Raw genomic sequence first — 12,516 nt, forward strand, 5'->3', positions numbered from 1 at the left:
GTTCAGTGAATTGTTCCACGCCATCATACCACCTACATTTTTTTTCTACCAGTATTTAACACCACAACGTGAATTCTGCATATTAGACTTGTGTGTTTGCCTATTGATGCAAAATTTTAAAAGACTAAACAATTGCTGGGGTAACACATAGGGGTCCAGCAGAATTGTATTACAGAGATTTTGGAAATCAGCTGCTCATAGAAATAACCTAGAAGCAAGAATTTAAAACAAAGATCATTAGAATTACATGAATATTTTTCATCACTCATTTGAAACAGGTCAAGACTTTTAAAAATGCCTGTGAAAATTAATGCTATTACAGCTGGCAATTAAAATTTCTAATGAATTAGATAATAAATATTTTGTTTGCTTCTTTTAAAATGTCATTAATGGTGAGGTCTCTCATTGGACTAGTACAAAACCGCTGTTGGCAAAAATCTAAGTCCAAAACACAAAGGCTTCATTTTTCAGATGCTTATAAAACTTAATTCCCCTGAATAACACTAGTAATTTGGGTGTAATTGTATTCTTAAAAATTGTACGCAAATATTTTTGGCATGTCGTGAGACCACAGCTTTGCTTTTATTTAAATGTTTCTAACAGGCATAAGATCTTTGTCACTTCAAAATAAAATAGTTGTCCTTAAACAGAAGTTATTTAAACATTCAATAGATTCACAATTCTTTGAGAACTTTTCTATCCATACCAAAATTTTCAAACCCAGGAACCAACAGTATTTAATTTTGTAAAAATAGGAACAAAAATGTATTTTTCCACTCTATCCAAACTTTAGTGAATTATGCTGTAGAAAGTATTTCAGTAGTTTTTTCTGACTTACAGACATTCGGTGTATCAGGTGCTGGTTGCAAATATAGAGCAGGCAACTCAACAATTTTGTTTCCAAGTTATACTTTTCTCAGAGGAAACACATTAATAAAACTTAACTTTTAAGTATAGATGAACATTTTAAATATGAAGTTTCTTAGCAGAAAAATAGCCAAGTAGGACATGAAACTCTATTGATCAGCAAATTAGTGAAACAAGCACAAAACTATTTAAAAGAACCACAAGAAAGGACTAAGTCATTACCACACAAATAAAAGTGTAATTTAAATTTAAATGTATAATTAAACAGTATATACATATATAATATATTAACATCAAAAGTACTTATGTTTTAAAAACTCAATCATATGTTAAATATATATACTCAACCCACTCTGGTGGGGAAGAAACAACATAAAAATGTAAAAGTATAACTTGTTATGTGTGGTACGAGACATATGAAAGGCAAGTTTGAGTCCAGGAAGGATGACATGTCAAGTATGTCTGGGACCTAAATGAAGCAATACCAAAGCCCCCACAGAATTATAGATTTGGGGAGGTTCTTTTTCCTATCACAGGAAACTACGCACCGGATGCAAAATCCGTTTGCACGGGTACATAAAGTACATAAAAGAAAAAAATAACATTCATCAAGCAACATCCAACATGAAAATTGAGGAAGCTGAGAAAATAAACCTACTTATATAGCCTATTATGTAAGTAACACATAATATATAAAAACTGCAATTTAGTTTTTACCCAGTAATGTAAATGGTAACATAAACCTACTATTAAGAGTAGTTTACTCAAAAATTTTGGCTGAGAAATCTGCTGATGGGTAACTCACCCTTACCATTAAGCTGTAGTTTATTAAACATTTTGTATCTGAGACATGAATAGAGTTGAGGATTAAATTAGAGGATCACTTCACTGCTAAGACTAACACTTCAGTCAATGGAAGATTTTGTCCATTCAACACACCTTACAAAGAACAGACCAAATTCTGCTTTCAATTACTGGGGTGCAACTTTGACTGAAGTCAACAGATGTTGCACCTCACTAACTGTTAGCAGGACTGCACACTGAATAAAAGGCTGGGAGAAAAACTCTCTGATGAAAACATTTTTGATGGAAAACTGATTTTCCAAATAAAGGAAAGTTTTGTGAACACTGCTTCACAGAAAAAAACCACTTATTTTCATCAAACACTTTTCTGCTGAAGAATTAAAACATTTAGTAGTTTGTTGGGGTTTTTTTAATGACAGGTCAGAATTTTTTTGGAGGAAAGAAGTCTAATCGTTTGACATGTCGCCGGAAAAAAACTATCTATGGATTGAAAAGACAAAGCCATACTGAGAGCACCAAGAAACAGAGGTAGGAAGTGAAATGAGAAGATGGAAAGCTGGCATCCCTCAGAAAGTTTATTACTAATTCTCAGTTTAATATTTTAATTCTTAGACAGAAGGGTCAGATCTAGATAGGTACATGGCTTTCAACATGGCGATAGGCAAGTAGCTCATTAACAGGAGTGAACTGAAGCATGGTCTGGGCATTCACTGGTGGTGGGTTTGTTACACAGTCACCAACAAAACAGTGGCTGGTCAAAACACACTACAGTAATATTTCAGTTCTCATGCACTGGACAAAACACAGGAATAGGGCTCCAAAAAGGGAAGGAAATTAACCCTCCATAAATTTAGCAATTTCCCAGGGTGTAAATCCAAGCAGGGCTTTCAGGAAGCAGAACGTGTGAAATAAGACAGGTGTCTGTCCCTGACCAAGGCAGTCTGGAAGTGTTTAGTACATACCATAAGTGTTGCCTGGTCTACTTCAGAGACCTGCTGGGAGAGAAGCAAGTATCATGAGACGAAAACAGAGAAAAAGCAACTGCTTTGCTCACAACAGTACAGAACCTCCTTGAAGGTCAGCTTGGTGCTCTGGGCCATAAGGGAGAAACATGAGCGAGACTGTAAGCTTCACTTTCATGGGAAGTCCGGAGAGTCTCATGAAGTCAATTGGACTATTTTGAGGACAAAGAATCACTCCCATCAAATAAAAATTTCAGGACTCGGCCATAAAGCATGCAAAATATATTGTATCATGAAATGTGAGTCAGCACTACAATGATACAGACATTACTCATGTACATGCTAGACATCTCTGCTGTATGACCAAACCTAATATTCTATCCTTGGGAAAGATTATTGAAAACAGAACTCCTACGGCAGGTAGTCGGGGCTGGACTTTGACAGCTCAGCTCCTTTCCACCTAAGAGACTGGGAAAGTTATCTGGGCTAGCTGCTGTTCCTCTGTGGCCCGGCTCCCATGTTGTCTTGCCACTTGATCAATGTGTGACGGTGATATGCTTTGGCCACTGCAGACACTGTGCGGTGAGGCCAAGTGCTCAAGCTCATTCTGGTAGACATGAGGAAGATGTGACAGAGTCCCAGATCAAAAAGGACTCTTGGTGTGCCAAGATATTTAATAGTGAAGGCTGGACAGTGAATTGAGAGCGTTACTCTGGAGGACTCCTTTTTATTAGTTGCATATTAAGTTTTCTGGGTCAAAGGAACATTTTGTTAACTTCTATTTCTCTCATATCCAAAAGTCTCACAGAACAGATCGCCTAATTTTTTAGGCATTGTGAAATATGTATAAAAAGAGTCGCCATTGCACAGACCTTGCTTGCTATTTTAAAGCAGGCTACTGGAGCGAGTGTGGGTTAGACAGACTGTGAAAGAGGGGGAGGAAGGGAAGGAGAAAGGTTAAATAGCAGTAGGAAACATGGCTAGAAAGGACTATTTGCACAACTGATGGTTCTGAGCCGTTAGATTATGCTGACAGTGTATTAATCATATGTTACAGCCATATGCACACACACTGATAAATTTATATTTGTCTGCCTATAAATTAACATTAGATGTAAATATATGTAAATTATTGACTATTTTGCATCATGTTAATAGGATAAATATTTTAAATATAAAAATCTTTTCACATTACACCATCAGAAGAAATTACAAAAATATGTATGTGGGAGATGAGCTTATGGCCTACACCAGCTCCAAAGATTAGGCTTGAAATCCCAGATTGTCCACAGACTCCTTCTGTAACTTAGCAAAAGCTTCCAAAAGCATCCCAGTAAGTTAGCAGGATAGTTCCTAAGCCCTGGATTTAGAAAGTAACTTAAGTTACTAAGCAATTTACTTGCCCTTGAAAGACTTTCCCTTGGCCACTCTCGCTCCAAGTGTCTAAACCTGCTGCCCAGGTCCCTATATTTATACTGAATTTAAGATCCTTGCTTTTGCCTCGTTTGTTTTAGATGCTGGCTCCCTGCCACCAGGAGTCCATCTCCCACTAACCCACCCAGTCTATGGCCATACATGAAAATCCCAAGTGTTTTTCCATATTTGAAATAATTATAAGTAGATGATGCCATGTAAGTATACCCTTGGACTCCACTCCCATTTCATTTCATGACTCTCAATGAACTCAAGGAGGCTTAGGATTAGACTCAATTTATGTCACTCCTTTGTCCCCTATGCTTCTTCCAGGCAGCTGGGCTCCCAGTGTTTATGGGAGCAGCCTGGGACCATTTCAGGGCACCATTTTGCCTGCTCCATGTTACAAAGAGGATGGAAGAACAGGCTTTTCCCTGGACTCAGCTCCCAGACCGAACCGTGACTGCAGGACTTCTGCGTACCCACTGGCTGAACCTCACCCCAGGCTTAAGTGGTGCACTGGGCTGTGGCTGTCACTGGGCTCAGAGGGGTACATTTACACAGACAGAATTAAGCATTAAGAGCTGAGCTCATTCCTTGCTTTATCTCTGTTTTGGTAGAGGAAGATCTTTGTTACAAAGCTTGTGGAAAAGGAACAGTTAAAAACAACCCACCTCAAATACCTAGATTTTTTTGAGTATCTGTGTCGGGATTGTCTTGCTCTGGGACTATCTTCTAGATTCTTAAAATATTCATGTCTCTTTTCTTCCATTAGGTTCCTTCCTTTTATTTTTTTTCTTTTGCCATATGCTGCCCTGATGACACCGCCTCCGGGAGGGAGTGTTTGGCCAATTTCCTTGACAGTGCTGAAAAGTCCCTTTGCATCCACCTCTCCCGTCCTGTTGCTCCAACTCCCGTACTGCTCACTATGGATGAATTCCTGCCGTGTTTCATCTAACCACCTCTCATATCCCTTGTCAGAGGCTTGTGTGCTCAGCTTACATCCAGTCTCATCAGGATGTCTTTTTGATTTAAGCCTTTGTCTTCTCCCCGCTAGGCCTAATACCTCATCTGTTAGCCACTGCTGGTTTTTGCATTGTTTCTTTATCCCAGTCATATTGTGTGCTGTGCCTAGGCTGACATCTTCTCCCTCACACCGTGCCTCATTTGGTCCCTTTTTAGTTGTGGCATGCTGATAGCACCTCAAACTGGCTGTAAACTTCTACTCTGGAGTTGTCACTGATACACCCTGGGATAAATCAACTGCATGGAAATAGCTTTTGCTTTGGGATTTGTTTTTTGTGTGTTTGTTTCTGTGTATTTTTATGGGAGATAACGTGACTATAAGAAGCCAGGAGACAGGTAAAGGAAGAGAAGTGATGTTTATTGGGAATTTGTTGGCATATGGTCAGAAGCAAGTCAGCTTTGTTCAGAGAAGAGAGTGTCTGTGGAACCATCCTGTCACTGACTATAAGGCAAATGGATTCAGTCTCCACCTCAAGATGAAACATGTCCTTTCTCTTATTTTGCTCTTCCCTCATCTCCTTTTCCCATTTTATATCATATTCTTTATCAGTAGACTTCCTCTGCTTCCCTAGTAGCCAATTAAAAAAATCACAACAGAAGCAGAATTGGCTGTGTGTAACAGAGATGCACAAGAGACAACTAATGTATCGGTACAAATACTGGCCTTGATCCCGCAAAGACGTCTGCATTGAAGTCAATGAAAGATTCGAGTGCATAAAGTTAAGTCTATGTGTCAGTCTTTGGCAGACTGAGACCTTGAAGCCTGCTCAGACATCATGACTGGGTACAGACATAAACTTGACACTTGCAATGTTTCACTAGACTTTGACAAAATGTGATATTCAGGAGGTTGCTTTAAAAATAAATACAAACAAATTCTCTATTAGTTTTATTACCCTTTCAAATGAGCTTGGAATATAGCTTTCTTGTTTGTGATACTTCCCTAGGAAAAAACAGTTTAAATCAAAAGAGAAATTTTGAAAGTAACTTGGTCTGTTGTTACTGTCATATTGAGCTTTTTGGACCAACAGAGAGAATTATATCGATAGATACAAAATGAAAGAAAGAATGAACTAAAGAAAAATCAAACCCAAGAAAGAAAATGTTCCAAGAGTGGTTCTTGAAGATTTTCAAGGACATTTGAGTAGTATTTCTCTCACTTAAAGATGCATCAAAAAGGAACAGTGGATCTTTACAACAGTAGCACATCCTCACATTTTCTAGGACAAGGTTACTGCTGCCTGGCTCAGGAAGAAAACTCTTCACCAATGTACAGGTCACTATTTTTCACTAAGTCATCATCAACACTCTTTGGAGACAGGGTACTGGACCACAGTAGGCTATGCTGTGGTCTTTCTCCACATATTCCCCTTTACCTTACATCTAAATAGTGCATTTTTTTTTCTATATAGTTGCACATGTTGTGTTATTTGGAGAAAGCAAACACAGGCTCTGAATTCTAGTACTTCGGTTGCTATCTTCACATGGTGGGATGCCCTACTCCAAGTGTATTTGGCACCAACAATGCCGTGTCAAATCTTACTCAAAATTTACGAGAAATTTTCAAAACCTGAGTGCTGAGAAGAGCTAAGCAGATACAGGATAAGTTTACATGAAAGCATTCCCATTCCTTTTTTATTTGCTTTCTACATCTACTGTATTGAACATAGCTAATAGTGGCAACACTTGAAAAAACGGCTCTACACAATTCTGAGCAAACGCAGGAGGGTATTCATGGTAAAGCAGCTACTATCTCCTATGTATTCTCACTCACAAACTTGAGTCCCGTTGTCTTGTTCACCTAATCATGAAAGAGCGGGAGAAATGGTGAATAACTGTGGAAAACAGAAAAGCCAGTCTTCATGTACTTCGGGTCTAAAAGGTGCCGGTCGTGCCCACAGATGTGTGCATATCCGCTACATGTAAGTATGTTGAAATTTTAGTTCAAGATGTAAACTTATCTATTTTAAGTACTATTGTACTCTAACCATGTATCCGTGTTTGGTTTTCTTTGCAACTCTTCAAGGATGTTGCTAATGATACCAGTCTTAATATAAAAGCCTTAAGAACAGCACAGACTAATGTCATTTCTGTGGTGAAATACCCTGCAACAGAAGAGGAAACCGTTTCTAACATGTGATCAGTGGATCTAGTCAGAATGAAAAAAAAAAAAAATACCGCTTGGATTTCTGACTATCAAATACTTCTCTGAACAGTTTTGCTGTGAACATTTGTGACCATGAAAATATTCCAGTGATTCATTGTGAAGAGCAAATGAATCTCAGAAAGCTGCAATCTATTCACAGGCAATTAAATAACAGCGAGAGGATTCACAAACTCAGTTATTCAGCCAATCTAGCACTGTTGAAAGAAGATACGTGACTTCACTGTAGTACAGTGCACTCAGCTTAAATAGCACTTGCTCCATCTTGGTTGTGTTCTGCTTTTTCTGCAGCTTTTGTGTTTCTTGACTTTCTTGTTACTATGGTGAATGATTGTCACAGGAGTGTACAAAAAGGATGTTTAGGACATGAGTAGAGACAGCAGCCAAAAATGGTAATGGGACAGTGTGAGTTACCAGCAGGTTCTTCTGCTTTTCTCTGTGTGTGGGAAGGGTAAGTGAGAGCTGGCAGCTAATCTATCACTCTGTTCATGAGAGACAACTGTACATCTCTTGTCCCAATACTTCAGCTCAGTCATGGCTCTTGCTTTACAGCTGCTGAAGGAGAGACTGGTTCCCACAACACAGGCAGCCTTGGATACTGCTGCTGGCATCTGTGCCAGCAAGGAAGTCTTAATGTCTTTGTATGCACAGTCTCTTTCTGGTACCGTGTCTGCAACCTGCGGTGAAGGATTCCGAGGACTGGGTGGATCTGTGGATCACTATTCTTTGTGATCCAGGGTATCCAGACAGGATAACTCAGCTGTGGATCTGTTCGAGTGCTGGCTACACAGAGTTAATAAAGTTGTGACCTACCCTTGTCCATCTTCATCCACCTGCACGTTCTGATCAATAATGCATATTGCTTTTTGGCTTCTCTTCCCATGTGAGAGGCAAAGCCAATAGAGCAGTACACACAGCATTACTTCAGGCACAGTTATGTTTGCTGATGACCCAGAAGTAAGTAGGCTTGGCTGCCCTTGTGCAACCTTACCCTTGCATAAGGCCCCCTTGTTCCTGCTGCTGAGTTCCATTCCCAGATGAAGATTGTTTAAGTCTTAAAGTAGTGAGTGTCTTCAAGATGGGAGCAAATTAGGAGACATGTCAAAAGAACAACTACAACAGGAACTCTTAAATGCCAGGTCTTAAATCATTCTGGCAAATTGTCAGTGTGCTTATATTTCTGCCTTACTCCCCCAAGTTTGGTGATGGATGACCACTGATAGGAATAAGTTGGAACTCATGATTTGGCACCCGATCCTAGCATTAACTAAATCATCCCTCTGCTGCCACAAGAAAAAGCATTGATTCTTATCCAGTTCAAGAACTTAAAGTAACCACATCAGAAAAATGAATACAGCACTGATTTCTAGCTCAAAGGAAGATGTTGTTAGGATATAGCACAAAATGTCAAGAGACTACTTTTTCAACTGCAGACAGCCAGTAGTTCTTTCTATCCTGCTAAGGTACATTAAAAAGCCTCCTCAAATGGATATTCATGAGGTTTTATTTTTGGCAAGTTCTGTGTATTAAGGTATCCAGAACATCTGAATATACTGGCTTCTCAATGAGATATATTTAACAGGAAGAGGACTTGTACTTTTCTTCTGTAAGGCTGCATTTATACTGCGTTTTATAGATCAGTAAACCGACAGAGATTAGGTAACTTGCTCAAGACCACATGGCAGGCAGGTGGCAGAACAGAAACTAGAGCTTGGAAATGCCTCTTGCTCTTCTGTCTGCTGAAGAGTCAGACTACGCTGACCCGTATGAATGTAATGAGGAAGGGAGCGAGGGAGAGAGTGCACAAGAACTTCTCTCCTTTTATCACACCTTTGCATGCCCACGAGGGCCCTGACCCCTCCTACGCTGAGCCCTCTGCAAGGGGCAGGTTCAGGAAGGATCAGGGTGAAATGTGAACTCACTATTTATCACTCTGAGAGGTCAGACTGAGAGTCTGGACGTGAGGCAGAGGCATCTTGGATTTCTTCCAAGGCTGGAGTAGCTGCTGTGGTATGTGCTACCCAGGATTTTCCAGGGCAAATTCTGATTCAGCTGTAAGTCTTATTAGAGGCTCTGCCTGAAATTTCTTTCATTCTTATCCATTCAGCTGAGGGCACTCAGGGCATCCTGACCACTACACAATATCCCTTCATACGCCACAATCCTTATACCTCAGTGCCGGCAACAAGGCAGCTTTGCAGTCAATGGAGATTGCACAGCTCTGCTGACACAGGTTTATAGCTGCTAAGGATCTGGCCTCGTATTTTGACTGTCACACACACAGCACAAGCAGCACTGCTCTTCCCTATTTTCATCATCACCAAGAAGATTTTGTTTAGGACTGCGGTTTACAAAGATCTTATTATAGAGAAATGAAAAGAAAACTCATCTAAAATCTGGTTACATTGAAAAATTCCAGCTGTCTTGCAATTCAATGCAGCTGTGCTATCTAGTATCTTTTTCTCTTCCTTTTGCATCTCTTTATAGAACATTAGCTTCTATAGAAAAATGCATTTTTTTTAAACATCGTGATTTTTTTTCCCTTCCCTCTTCATTATTTTGCTGGCTGTTATTTCCACCAATGAAACATACAGACTCTGACAAGGAAAATGCAAAGATATTTTGAGACAGAGGAACAGCAATGAGGAAAAAAATAGCATTTGTGAGTTTCTACTGGCAATCTCTTGTCCGTGATTTTTTTCTTATACAAACTGTAATATGATGATATTATGCAACTGCCTTCACATATTAGAATCATTATGAGCAGTAGCTTTGTGATATCATACAGCAGGTGCTAAGAACAGTTTTTGCTTTTTCCCCAAAGCGACTACAGAATTACTTACGATTTCATTATAGAACAATCAACACTTTGTGGGGAGAAGTTTGTATTATTTTGTGATTGTGTTAGTGAGGGGGAAAAAAATATCTATCTTTCTGGGGAGTTTGCAGCATTCTCAGGGTGAAAACTAAACTGAATTAATTTGTAGCCAAATGTCTACGTCCTTAGCCAGGCAAAACTCTGATGGAACTGGAAGGACTCCAATCCTTGCTCAGCTCTCTGCTTTCTCTTGCAAACTCAAGTCAGCAGGGCTCTGTACATCTCACCTGAGGACTGACTAGCACAGAGCTGTGGACACAATTTAGTCCTTCAGCCGAGACCGAAAGGGTCACTACAGAAGAAGGTCTTACATTTATCTCACCTTTAGGATAAAAACAAAACCAAAGTGTTAATCAAAAAAATTCAACCTATGTGGGGTGAGGCAGGTTCACAACCAGGCAGATATGAAGTCCAGCCAAAGCCTTCTGAGAGTCACCAGCCACTTTCAAGCAATGCACGTCTTTTATCTTCTCTCTGGAGAAACTCTGGGGCTTAAGAAAGCCTCACCTCTGGTCAGCTAAAAAAAACCGCAGCAGCAATAATTCCAGATGATTCTTACTCCCAGAGGAAGAGACAGCCACAGCTCAAGGTCTGCAGGTCTCGGTGTGAGGAACACCAGCAAGCTTAAAGAGAGCTTCCCAGTGTTCCCTGCCAGTCTCCAACACCCACATGGCAGCTGGACTGCCAGCCCCAGAACGGCTTCATTCCAGTTACAAACAGGGCAGAGATTTAGTTATAAACTAAAATTTGCTGTCAGAGAATGCAGAACTGTGGTGGAAATCTGCAAGCCCCTGTTCCTCACCCCTTCATTTTAATACCCCAAAGACTGCAATTTTTTCCTCAAAAAGCCCATGCTGTTGTCTTATCCATCCCAAAATGTAATTAATATATTAAAAAGTACTTTTCCACTAAAAAAGCAGAATGTGTCCGTTGGGTCATATTTTCTATTCCCAGGAGGTGCTTTGTTCTTATTTTATAAAAACACTTAGTATCAAGTGTTCCCTTTAAAAACTGAAAATATTTAAAATAGCTCTCTGTATATTAAGGACAGACAGCAGAAACAGAGGAAAAATCTATACAGAAAGAAATGTAAAAGCACAGCAAGGCAGGGTAACTGAATGATGGCTAAATAGCTGGAAAACTTTCCCCCCAGTGTGAACTCCTACAGTACAAATCACAACATTCAAAGCTCTAGCAACTCAGTGCAGTTTTTTTTACATCTGAAAACAGAGATACAGATCAATTACACTCAAGAGAAAATACCTTAACATCATTCCTTGCAAGAGTACAGCTTTGAGTAAGATGTACCACACTTTCAGCAGTGGTATTTTAAATACCAATCACAGCCCATCGTGGTTTCACTGCTGCAGGAAAAAACTGGAATAATATTGTTTCCCAGCCTTGGTGTCACATTAAATCAGAAGCAAGGCCCTCAATAGCTGCTTTAGCCACTAGTTGCCAGAGAGAGATACTTTAGATTTGGCTCACTGCAGCTACAAAGCAAGAGCATAAAGCAAGCAAGCCAGGCGGTATGTGCTCACCGGGATGGGCTCTCAGTGGTTTTGGTGACACTACTCTGCAATGAATAGATTTCAGGACCCCTCCATGTTTGAGGAGCTGCATGGGGATTTCCAGCTGGTGCCAGAGTGCACAGCTGGGGATAAGGGGACACCTACTCAGCACAACCTCATGCCACAGTGATTGCTGACTGTCAAACTCATGACCCTGGGCAACTGGATGCTCTAAAAATACCCAATGCATCGCTAGCCAAAATGAAAAACCACATGAAAAGTGGCTTAAATTTGTAGTTGCCCCATCACCCCAGTCCACTGCAGAACTGAAATCAAACCTGTTACGCTGATGGATTGGTCCAGTAGCAAATCAGTTCACATAAAAAAATGTTTCTTAGTCACCAGTACTATAAAAATCACTACAAACCCCTTTGTTCAGATTGTCTCTCACGTGGAAGCTAACCCACAGCCCCTGGGCACCAAGGCTCTACCTCCTCTGGTCAGGTCTGGTTTTCCCCGGGCAGTGCCCTTGCAGCATCCGCACCGCAGAATTACGGATCCTCTCGTTTCTCGAGACTGATTCTCATGCATTGTAGGATAAACAAACCGATTTTTAAACCATTTGATCCCCAGGTTAAGGAACTGAGATCTGGTATATAAATAAGTGATAAGGACCCAGGCGCTGACAAAACACACTCCTTCAGTGAGCAAACAAACGCACTGCACGACACGAAAACCCCACGACCCCTACCCGAGGTGTGCGCTCCCCGGACGCCCAGCCTGGGCTCCGGGAGCCGATGGGGCTCCGCACCTGGACCTTATTAGCAACCGGAGATGCTCGGAGCGCATCACCCCGCGGAGAGCGGTGGCGAGGCCGCGGGACTGGCCCGG

The sequence above is a fragment of the Charadrius vociferus genome, unplaced genomic scaffold, assembly GCF_000708025.1.
Source record: "Charadrius vociferus isolate BGI_N301 unplaced genomic scaffold, ASM70802v2 scaffold190, whole genome shotgun sequence".
NCBI classification, from domain to species: domain Eukaryota; kingdom Metazoa; phylum Chordata; class Aves; order Charadriiformes; family Charadriidae; genus Charadrius; species Charadrius vociferus.